Consider the following 12467-nt stretch of genomic DNA (forward strand, 5'->3'; position numbering starts at 1 on the left):
AAATAGTAATAAAATAATGCATAGGGTTTGGAAGTACTGTTTTTGATAATAGTATAAGTCAAAACAAAAGGCCTGCAATAGGTATCTTTTTTTTTTTTTTTTTTTTTTTTTTGACAATGCTATTCTGTGAATGACTTTAACAAGCATTCAATGGCCAACATCTCAAACTGATTCACGAGTTAATAAAATTAAACTACTGAAGTCAGTTCATAGCATATCTGACAAAAGTGATAAGAGAACTTGGCAGGCTAGATGGTATTTTTTTCAGTAAAACAGTTTTTTTTTGTGCAATTTGTTCATCTAAAAATTTTTGCTTATGCAGTACATGCAGATAATGAATCTAATTTTATGAAGTAGCTGAAATCCAGTTGGCTGTTGCTTGTATAAATTATTAACATGAGAAAATTCTTTGCTGATGTAGTTAGCTGAGGGCATCTTAAAGCCTTCCTTCCAAAGGCTTTATCCAAGACTCAGAAATTCAACTCAGAAGAAATAACCTTAAACTGTCCATGTAAAGGCTCTGCACAGGAACCTAAGTTTCAAAGGTAAAAATCCTTATGGTAAAAATTCTCCTTTACATAGGAGCAAACTACTGATCTCAGCAAGTTTGGTTTTGCAAAGATACTTCATTCCTATGTGAAGAACTTTATGTTGCAAAGTTCTGTACTCTATAAAGAATTGGTGGCAGTGTTGAATTATGAGGCTGAAAATCTTATAAGGATAATAATGTTCCTGTTAATTCTCTGTAGTGTAAACGAAGGTATGCAGAAAGGGGAGCTGTTTAGAGGAATTCAGATTTTCTATGAAAAAGTGAAGACTTTTTTCATCAGGAATGACTGAAATACCTGAGAAGATTCTTGGACGCTAAAACCTGTAAAACAGTCTAACACCAAGCAGAGGTCTGCCCTGGCTGAATTGCCCAGTTCATCTTAGATGTATGTGGTAACGTCTGTGCCTTGCACAATCTGTGTTACCACTGTTGCTCCATTTTGGGAGACTTATTTTCTTTTGCTGTGTAATTTATATATTGTTTATTGTGGTACAGTGGAACCCTGAACCTACAGTGATAAATTACTCCCGATGCAGATTTCACATTTACTTCTCCCTGCGCATAAACAGCGTATTTCATGATTTTCTCTAGTTAAAGAAAATCTCATTTTCTGATGATTGCCGATGGTGAACTTTATCCAAAAAGTCAAAATTATTATGCCTGCGAGCAACACTAGTAATCACAGTCTAGTCCGACCTATTTTGAAACAGCAGAGAAATGCTGCCAGCATTGCTGAGGTTTTATGCTTGATACATAACAGCAAATGTGGCCTCAGCTGAGCTGCAGCATGAAGTGCTCTGCTTGTAAGACTGAAATGTAGCCAAGACACGCTCTGTACCTCTAGCTGTGATGTGATCAGGTAGATGTCCTTCCCCTAATACAGCAGTAGTTTTGGTGTGTCAAGTGCTTGTGGACCTCCAAGACTGGAGGATATTATTTTGTCATCTTTTCTGCATAAATAATATACATTCGGATAAACTCTGTTGTTTAATAAAGCATAACTGAAACACTCTTTCCTGCTTTACAGACATGTTTCTTCCCAGGTGTTATTTGTGTTTGTTCAAGTACATATATAAACATGTATTAATACATTTATCTTTTTCATGTGGCACTGATGAGTAGGTCCTCTGTAAAAGGTGAAGTTTAGTGAGTTAAGTGTATTATCCAGTGGAATGGCAGAAGTACGTTGATACTGTAGAAGGCTGCCTGTCCTAAGTGTTTTCCGAAGGCAAGCCTCTGATAATCTAAATACTTGGAAGAAATTAAAACAGTGACAAGTGTTAAAATGCTGAAAGAAAAGCTTTTATTTAAACTAGCCTGTCATGACCTTGGTGATGACACCTTTCTTACTTTTCAGTAACTTGTGAAGGATCCCTAGAACAAAACTAAAACTACAGTGAAATCCTGGCCCTCAAACTGGAGCTGAACAGATTGACGAAGGTCAATGACAGTTCAACAGAGACAGCACGTTGTAGCTCCTCGGCATGGCTACTCCAATAGAGAAGCTGAAATGTACTATAAAAACACTAAGGCTTTCATATTCAGTAACTGGTACTTTTTGGTTGTATTTGCTGGGGAGGTAGACTGGTTAAAGCTTGAAAAAAATTCCAAGTCACATTTCAGGGAACTACATTTTCTAATACTTCTTCATTGACGTGTAGAGAAATGAGCTCATCTTTATCTAGCTCTAACACGTAAAAGTGATTTACACTTCTGACTGTAATTTTATCTGAAAGGTTAGGATTATTTTTTCCAATTTCAAAACTTCAATGTGACATCCAGTTTGCACATGATGCTTTTAAAGTACATTATTTTGCAGGTACAGCTAGGCCTCTTTTCCATTTGTTCTCATTTTGTGTCTCTGTTAAGGCCAAAGAATGAGTTCCTGTGCCGCCAAGTTTTGTGACGAGATGAATAAAGCATGCTTAGTGGGTGACATTTGAGAGCAGAAAAAGATTACTGTCACAAATAGCTTTAGCCCATGGAGTTATTTGATTTTTTTTTTCTGTAACATGAAAGAACTCTTCAATGGCAGATAGAGTCTTGACCTGACTGTGCGGGGAGCACACATCCACGTGGCCGTGGCTGCTACTTGTGATATGGCTCTTTGTGGTGCACTCTTCCATGGTAATGAGGGAAGGGAGAGAAGCACTAGAGCTTTCTTCTTCACAAGCAATCAGTGGCTAATTGATGCAATATGGTTGGGATTGTTATTGGCATCTAAGGGACTGGACATCTAACTTCTGCTAACTTGATTGATGATCTTGATATATCTTTTTTTTTTTTTTTTTTTTTTTTTTTTAAACCAAGGTTCCTGCCTGTTGAAGAAATCCTACTTTATTTCTCCATTCACATGAAAAATGTTAGATTGAATGACTGCACTCCCTGTAATGGGTTTCTTACTTTGCTGCTTGTTTTTGACTGGAAAATACGTGTTTTTGCTATTTGTGTACAGGGAGACAAAGAAAAAGTTAATGGAGGCTTTTCCTCCAGAGAGAGCAGAAGAGATTATACACTCTTTCACTTTTGCCCAAATGTAATTTTAATGGTAAGGTAAAATGGTACAGCTGAAACATGAAAGCATAGTGAGTGGATACACAAAAAAGCACAGCACCTTTTATATCAGCATTCTTTGCTGACTGCAGCAAGGTGAAATCAAGGTGGAGGCACTGCTTAAATGGGATGCATGAAGCCTAAAGTAGAGCTGATGGACTGAATTTTGCTTTAATTTATACCTAGTGCTGCTCCATTGAAGTCAGCAGGGAGATGGATCAAAGGAGGACTTTGCTGCTAAATAATAGGGTGCTCAAAATTGGTCATGCCATCTTTTTTGCAACCTTAGTTGTAATCCTCAAGGGAAAATTAGAGTTACTGTATCTAGTACAAAAATAATATTTTCCATGGAAAATTGAAAATGCTTAGAAAAAAAATAATTAAAAAAAAAAAAAAAGGAAAAAAATGGGAAATGGAAATTTTGACTTCTGACTTGCTCTTTTGTGTTGGGGTGCTACCTGTTCAGATGGAAAGGGACTTTGAGTCATCTTCAAACTGCATTCTGCTAGGAGAGGTGGGGCTGGAGGGGAGGAATAAGACAGGTCATTTCGTTGCTGTTGGCCTACTTTCTGTGCTTGGTTCACTATGCAGATGTGCAAATAAGAGAGCTGTGGCCGAAACTGTTGGTAAGATGGGAGCTCGTAGAGAAAGGGCGGGTAGGAAGTGAGGCATTAGGTAGAACACACGCTGGGTCCGGCTGCCAGTGGGGGCTGTGGGTCAGGTGCAGTGGGTGGTGTGTCCCCATTCCCAGCCCACCAGCCACTGGGTATACAGACCCTGCTGGGTACTGTAACCTAGGATCCTTGCCTTGCCGAGCAGGGAGAGGGAAGCAAGTTGTCCATCTGAGGGTGGCCTCCCCAGGTAGTGTGCTTGGACAGGGGGCCAGGTATTACCTGCCTGCCAGAGGTATACCCTTAGGTGTTACCCTTAAGGCTACGTGCAGCTCTCAGGACTCATTCTGAAGTAGGTGGGACATGGGCAAAAAAAGTCTTGAGTGAAACAGCAGAAATAATATTGCTTCTTTTACATCAAGTTTAAGTTCTAAATTTTCCACTCCTTGTCTCTCCTGTACTCCCAGCTTCATACAGCCCTGTACTCTCAGCTTCATACAGCCCTAAGGCACTCCTTTATCTCCCTTACAGAACTTATTTTTTTTCTGACCAAAGGTCTAGCAAGGATCTGTGTGCTGGCATGCATCCTGACTGGCTGACTGCTGTTGCTGAGGCTAGTACCTTTCCTTCAGCAGAGGCACTAGTTCAAAATCTGTCCTCCTCACCTATTGACAAAGGTGATGGGAATTTAATGTCTTTAAGATATGGGCTTTTCTTCTGGATTCCATTAAAATTGGCCAACAGTTTCAAAAATTATGGGGCAGGGAGTGGAGAAAGACAGACAAATAGTCAAATAATTGTTTCCTAAGTAGAAAAGAAAAAAAAAAAAAAAAAAAAAAGAATGGAATCCTGGGTCTGCTAGGATATATTGTATATGGAGATAACTGGCTCTGAATACATTCAGAGACCAGGTGCTTTCTGAATAGGTACTGATGTAGAAGGCAGACAAGGGGAAACAATCCCAGACTAGTGCACCCGCTCACTGATGCTAAAGTGTGGGAGAAATGCAAGGTTTTCTATTTCATTCACTTAACTGCAGGGAACAAGAAACTCAGGGAAAAGTGTTATTAGTGTTATGAATGGCAGTCCCAAACATTCAAGTGTTCCAAGTTCGATCCTAGGGGAGGAAGTGAATATTTTTAAAGTTTACTCTCATGAATGTGTACAGGAGTAAGAAATCTGAATATATTGGTATTTTGTTGCTTTTATTTGCTCCTAAAAAGGTTTGAAACGTTCTTCAAATAGAGAAGTGTGATGTTTGCTCCAGGAGTGGGATTCAAAAAATATATTAAGCATTTTTGTGCTCAGTAAAAAGGAGCTAAAAAGGCTGTAAAGAAGGAAAACAACTTTGCAGGAGCCTTTTTCTCCTGTTTTAAGAGTGCTGGCTGGAGGAAGGATGGGCTGCTGAAGCACAGCCCTCTGCTGGCACCCGGCTGGCTTGTCTGCAGCCCCTTCCAAGCACACAGAGCAAGATTGCTCCATCTGCAGCCTCCTCTGCAGGTGTTGTCTCACTGACCTGTTCTGGTTTTGTTTTACCCCATGGTTTTTGGAGCTACCTGTTGGTCATCATCTGGCTGCCTTTGTTAACGCCAACCACAGCTTGTTTTGTAAGAGTAATTCTTAAGAGAGCAGTGTTGCACTGCACTGCAGCTGATTTATTTTGTAGCTAGAAATGTCTTAAAGTTATGTTCATTTGCCACAGGCTCTTTTAACCAGCTATATGGTATGTTTTACATAAAGGCAGTTTAAATTTCATCTTCATTATATATTGGCTTAAAAGGCATTTTCTTCAGGTTTTTATCAGTAAGGTGCTGGGAAAATTTGGGGCAAGGCCCCCCTCTCCTCTATGGTGTTATGTGACAGTGGATCAGTGAGAGGAAACCTGATCAGCAGAAGCACCTGCTTGCTCAGACATCTCCAAAACATCTTAGAAGTTCAAACTTCAAGAAAGGCAAGTTTAGAAAAACAACTAAAGGTTCAGGGAATTTAAATGGAAACCATATGCCAGTAACCCTCTGCTCCCCTCTACAGCTTGAGTTCTCCTTGCTCCTGTGTCCTAAGGACTGTTGAGCAAGAGCCCACTCTCCATCTTCCATTTTTGATGCTGATATCAAAGAAAATGATCTAAAATGAAATGGTTTTCCCAGTCTGAACATGAGGCATGGATGGAAATTTATTTCCTTGTCTCTCTGCAAGTCTTAAGTCCTTTCCCAGCTCTGTTTGTTTTCGTGTGTGAGAAATATAGTCTGAGATTTTCCAGAATTTTGGTTGCATCTGCTTCTGTACATTAATGTAAAAAGCACCCGCTTCCGTCCCTCTGCTGGGATCGGATGAATAATTGCCCACATTGGACAATAATACTCTAGTCGCCTTTCTCTTCTTTTCTAAAGTAAAAAGAAGGAAGACCACGAAGCTGTGTAGCCATTGAGAGTGCTTCTCAGGACTGGTACCACAGAGTCTCTGCCTCCAAGAAAATCTGTAGATTGTCCCACAGGGTCTGCTCATGTGAGCAGAACATCTCTGTGTTCTGGTTTGTGTGCCTTTCATGGCATCAGCTTAGGTTATTTCATTTGTGTATAATGAGGGATTGTTAAAGTCAACTTTATTTAAAAGCTAGCACAAAGATCTCCCTGGAAAGATCTGGATTTTTATTTATTTATTTATTTATTGGCATTCAATAAAAATATCCTTCTGTACCTCCTGGTTTCAGCCAAAATTCTGAGTAGTCTTGAGATACAGTTTCACGATTTACTGCTTGTTGAAAAGAGTCCGAAGAGACAAGATTATTGCAAATAAGTTGTATGCACACTCTGCATAAACTAAAATCCTATACAACATAGCAGAACTTTCCTTATAAGAAAGCCTGCAATAAAATATCTCAAGAGAGGCAGGGAGTAAGGAGAAAGATACATGAACTTGCAGAACTCAATCAAAGCTGTTAATACTGAAACTTTGTGAAATCAACCATTCCTGAAAAATATATATAGCACTACATTATGCCTTGACTGCTGCAGTTCGATTAATTGTAGCAGTATAGTATGACATGTAAATCAGAGTGGGATTTTACCTTAACATATAGCAGAAGAGGGAAGGACAGAATTGCCATATGCCAAATTTCTCACTTTGCCTGGGGGACAGATTAAAATAATTTATTAGACAAGTAATCCAAACCTCCAGGGTAGGTGAAAGAATTTCTAGATTCTCCTGGGACATATATTATAGATTACTCCTCTGATATTAAAACAGAGTAAATGAGGGGAGGGAGGGAGCTTCCACAGCTGTTTCTTCTACAGAGCTCTTCTCAAATCCTCTTCCTGCCACAAAACAGCAGAGAGTCTTCTGACTACCTATTTCAAAGAGCCTTCCTTCCTTCCTTTCTCCCTTCTTTCTGACCAGGCTTCCTTCCTTCCTGCCCTGCTTACATCCTGCTTCCCTTTTTCTCTTTCTCTTTTTCTTTTTCTTTTTCTTTTTCTTTTTCTTTTTCTTTTTCTTTTTCTTTTTCTTTTTCTTTTTCTTTTTCTTTTTCTTTTTCTTTTTCTTTTTCTTTTTCTTTTTCTTTTTCTTTTTTTTTCTTTTTCTCCTTCTTTTTCTCCTTCTTTTTCTCCTTCTTTTTCTCCTTCTTTTTCTTTTTCTCCTTCTTTTTCTCCTTCTTTTTTTTCTCCTTCTTTTTCTCCTTTTTTTTTTCTCCTTCTTTTTCTCCTTCCTTTTTTTCTCCTTCTTTTTCTCCTTCTCTTTCTCCTTCTTTCTTTCTTTCTTTCTTTCTTTCTTTCTTTCTTTCTTTCTTTCTTTCTTTCTTTCTTTCTTTCTTTCTTTCTCTCTTTCTTTCTTTCTCTCTTTCTCTCTTTCTCTCTTTCTCTCTTTCTCTCTTTCTCTCTTTCTTTCTTCTTCTTTTTTTTTTTCCAATTTTCTCTTTCTTATTCTTTTCCTCTTTCTTTCCCTTTCCCTTTTTCTTTTTCTCTCCCCCCCTCCACCCCCCCCCCCCCCCCCTTTTTTTAACTCTAGTTTAGCTGCACTTAGAACTTGCTTCTTACAATTACATTTTATTGAAATACTGCTCTGTGCAACTGCTATGCTATTTGAGCTGGCTATTTGCACTAGCATATGAGCAAACTAGGAATACGTAAATAGTACATTAAATGAACAGGGATTTTGGATAATTTTAAAATATTAATTTAATGCATTTTTGGATCATTTTGCTTATAGGCAGACAAAGGAAACTAAAATTATGGATGCTAAAATTATTCAATATATTCATCTAGGCTTGTTCTTTCATTCTTCAAACCAGCTCCCCACAGACACATTTGTATAAACAGAAGCATGCTAATTAAAATTGCCAGGGAGACACAATCTATTTAAAGTCTCAAAGCACATTTTTACTTTTAGGCTTCATATTGTGATAGTGCAAAAGAGCAAAGTTTGTCTTCAAGGTTTAAATATAATGAAGTGATTTTTTTTGTTAAGTATGTGCTATTTGGCTGCATGCTGCTCTTATCTCCACTAACATGCACCTGATTTCCTTTTCTATTTGCCTTTGTTCGTTTTTAAATCTCCAGTGGTCTTTCATGTTTTTTAGAGGACCGCAAAACTCATTAAAACTTTGCAATTGTTTATTTCCTTGTGCTTTCTCATTTAACCTTCCTTTCACAGTTCCTTCAGCTTGACATAAAGGAATGAAGTTTAAGCAGTTCAGATATGCTACTGCCTATACTGACAGCATTTACATGTCTGTTTATTATAAGCCTGCTTATTTCTTGTTCCATTATATGCTTACATCTGGTATATGTATTTTTTCAATATAAGACCTTAATTTTCCAAACAAGGACCATGTAATTTCATTCCTTCCAGATTTGCCAGATTTGTAACAATGGTCATCATGTTTCTTTTTTTTTTTTTCCTTTTTTTTTTTTTTTTTCCTTCCCCTGGATGATAGCTCCCTTGTGGTTGTTTTCCTTACTTTTCCAGGATGCTGTATTGAAGTCTTCCCTTTGGGATACTTTTATAATTCAATAGCTAAGCATATTTTAACCTTATTTTTCAGGTCTTCAGAGGAAGAGTCTTGCCTGTATTTATATGAAAGAACACATTCACTTCTGTAGCCTGAATGTTTTTTGAGCCAGAAAAATTTACTGTTGAGGAAAGTGTTCCCATATTCCCTGCAACATGAAGCGGGCAGCAATCCAGAGCTCATCTAACCTTCCTCAGCCCAAAATTCACCTACGTGACAAAGTGCTCTCTTTGTGCACTGATGTGTGACTTGTGCATTTTGGTTAGATTCTCTGAAGTGCGTAGAGGTTTTAGGCTATCATCAAAAACACATGCAACAGCCGATTTGGGATTTATGTGCCACTTGCTGCAAAATGGCAATTCTGACACAAGCATCACCAGCTTGTCCAGTGAGTGATAAGTCCACTGGCCAGGAGGGCAGAAGGAAGCAAGAGAGCAGATGAATGAATGACTAATACATACCCGTCCAAAATAAATAACTTGCTTAAATGTCATGAACAAAAAGTCAGTGGTGGGAAGCCTTCAGGTACAGTACGTACACTTGTGCCTAGAGCACAGTTCTTTTTGCTTGGAGCATTATTGCAGTAACATTTTTCTAACAAGAATAAATTTTCTGATAATTTGGTACTCCTGGTTTTGCTTAATGTGTGTTAAGTTCATGGCATTGCAATGCCTCATTCACTTCCCTTTGGATTTGAGATGTATATTGCAATATAACTGATATGGATTTGTTCCAATTTACCTCATATGCAGTCTAAAAACATTTTTGCTGAAAGAGTTTATTAGTAGCCTCTACCTCTCTGCACTCCTAATTGAAATGCGGGACATATCTGATGGCATTGCTTTAGACTATTTGACAGCCCCAGATATTTGATCCCATAGTTTCATGATATTCTAGCTTTGGCACTAAAGCTGACCTACGGGATTTACAGAGTTCCTGCCAATTCAGGTTGCCCATCCCTCCATCTGTTTTGCTACTTTATCTGTGATCCTATCTGCTGAAGGTTGCTGGAGTGGGCCGAATCACTGAACAGAGCTGGGTTAAAAAAGTCTGCAGAAAAGAAGCAGAAAAGAAACCAGATCAGAACTCTCTGCAGAAAAGAAGCCCAGATCAGTTTATTGATTCAGTTTACATTGCAGACCTCCAGAAGGAAAGACTGCATTGTGCTGCAGGCACAGAGGTAGGAACAAAACGCTGAGAGGCAGGAGAGCAGAAGGGACACCTTGGGACAGGTAGGGGTTGGCCATAGCTCCTGTGGCATGGTTTAATGAAGGAATTAGGTGCTAATGGCTTGCTATGAGTCCACACAAGAGCTTGTGGGGCCATGCAACAGGCATGTCTCCCTAGACAGACTGTAACTTTCTTTTTGTGGTAGTTGATTATGGTTATCAGCTGTGAGACAGGCAAACTCCTATAGCCCTGACCCTGTGTCTGTCCAGTGGACTCTTGCAGTAACCGCTGAGTACATCAGACTGGACTTTCAGTCTTGTGGAGAACTGAATTTTCACTTTCAGTTCAACCCTGGATGGAAAAAAAATCCTGAAATTTGGATTTGAGAAAACAAAGCAGGTATTTAATTGCTTATTTTTCTCTCTTGTCATTATGGAAAGGAATTAGCACCATAAAGTAATGATTGCCTGATAGCCCTGGTAAAATAAGTTGTTGTCTACTTGGATATAATCTGCTTTCCTTAAAATGTACACAGAAGTGGTTAGCTTTGGTGTTTAAGATGTTAGCTGAGTTTTGAAGCTGCTTCAGTGGTGGAGGCATTTATAAGGCCCCTTCTCTGTGGATCCTCTGGCAGCTAATGAGCTGTGCAATGCTGCAGCCTCTCTTAGAGCTGAATCCCTGGGGGGGTCCTTGAAGGGTCCTTGAATCCCTGCTCTTGCCCTCTGTGCCTAGTGAAGTAGGTGTGCTGTAGTTCAGGCCTTACATGTGCCAGCAGCTATGGCCACACTGGATGCATTTCCACTTTCTCTGAAGCTTGGAGAGGAGCCTCCCTGCTCACCAGAGATGGAGCAGCAGCGTGCCTCCAGCTGCGGTCCAGAGCTGCAAGGTGTCTGCACAATGACCTCGAACGAGTCCTCACACTGCTGTAGGGCCCCATTTATCAGGTGCTCCCCATCACTCGATCAAGATGAGCTTGTGAACTGAAGCTGACAGAACTTGAGACCTGCTGGCCAAATATGTTTCTTGTTCTGTCAGCTGTTGTCTTCCACAGGAGAGGTGTTCAGCTTCGGGCTTTGATGAATGCACTTCTTGGTTTGGCTGGCCAGGCAAATTAAGAGCACAGGTGGCATCCGGACTCTTCTGCAGTCAATGGCAAAACTCCCGTTGATTTCAGCAGAGCCTGAATTTCACCGCAAACTCTTCTTTTCCAGACCCGCGTTGCTACCCTCGGTTTTGTCAGCAGGTGGCAATATCTACTTTTCGTCTGAACTTCAGAAAAGTTCTGTGAGCAAACATAAACTCTTTATTCAGAAAGCTGTTACGGCTTTGCGTCGGGTGTTCTGACTGGAAGCTAGGTAAGATCTCCTTCCAAATCTCCCCTAACATTTAAGTGCTTCCTTAGTCATCAAAGTATTTTTAAGAGCACAGCTTAGGAAGTCTATTGCTCCACAAGCCATCGTTGTTTCTTTCTCATCCCTAGCTCTCAATTACATGCAGGAAGTCCCAAACCTCAAAATCAAAATGTGATTTGAGTTGTGTATATTAGAGTTTTTTACTGTGTACCGTACACATTACTTAATATGCCGGTGCTCAGACCTCATAAATTTCTGTGCTCTAGCACCCGGAGTGAATGTGACATTAACATTTCAAATGAGTCTTGTAAACAGATGATACGAACAAGAAAAAATACAGGTATTTGCACGCCTGTGGTTAAGCCTCTGCCTTGCTTATTAGGTCCAAGCAATCTAATGTCCCTTCCTTGTGGAACAATTGGCCAACAACATACCCAAGGTCAGCAAGTCCTTGAGCTCTCTGCTGTGTAAGTGCCAGTCTTGCGAAGCAGCAATAAGTTATTTCAGTATCAACAATGCCTTCTCCTGCCCCATTCTGAGACCTCTTTTGCATACCAAAATGTACAGCAGAGCATGGTTTCATATGAAATGAATGAATTCTTGTGCCTAAGCTCTGTGGGAAATTTGAATTTCTCTTTGAAATTATGAGAGACATAAGTAAGTCTTTTCCCAACAGGTATTTGGATTTTAGCCTTGCAGTCTGAGGGACACAAAGAAGCTAAAATACCTCATTTCTTGCTTGTCTGTTGGCAGTGGGAAGAAAATAATATATTTTTTTTCTTTTTTTTTTTTCTTTTTTTTTTTTTTTTGCCATTTGCTCTGGAGTATTAATACCTAAAATCTCCTGTTTAAATATAGTCCATATTCTGACAATTTGAGGAAATTTGATGAGGATTATTAGGAAATTAAGTTAAGTTACAGCTAAGTCAAACAATTATGCTAAGGGCATGCAGTCCACCGGAGTAAATGAACCCGCACAGATTCATTATGCCTGTTGGTTGGAAGCAGAATATGAAACATTAATTTTGCTCAGGTAAGGAAGTCCAGTAAGGGTCTTGTGGAGATGGTGTAGTTATAGTGACAGATACAGAGAAAAGTGCAGCCTGGGAAGTGCAGTCTGCGTGCATGGCAGGCAGGCAGCTGGAGGTTTCACACCAGAGTGGCATCACCCTGACTCACGGTGAGATAATAGCATGCTGCTAGCCAGGGACGCCCTGCAAGCCTGC

At 39.6% G+C, this 12467-nt stretch overlaps 1 long non-coding RNA gene across 1 annotated transcript in view; it reads left to right on the plus strand.

Moving 5' to 3' along the window:
• The first annotated feature begins 10964 nt into the window (after positions 1-10964).
• Positions 10965-12467, plus strand: part of LOC137855616 (uncharacterized) — a 31477-nt gene continuing 29974 nt past the window's right edge. The window contains exon 1 of the long non-coding RNA XR_011095849.1: positions 10965-11244. This is a non-coding gene — a long non-coding RNA (uncharacterized lncRNA). The remainder of the gene's footprint in view (positions 11245-12467) is intronic.

Source organism: Anas acuta, chromosome 4, assembly GCF_963932015.1.
Source record: "Anas acuta chromosome 4, bAnaAcu1.1, whole genome shotgun sequence".
NCBI lineage: Eukaryota > Metazoa > Chordata > Aves > Anseriformes > Anatidae > Anas > Anas acuta.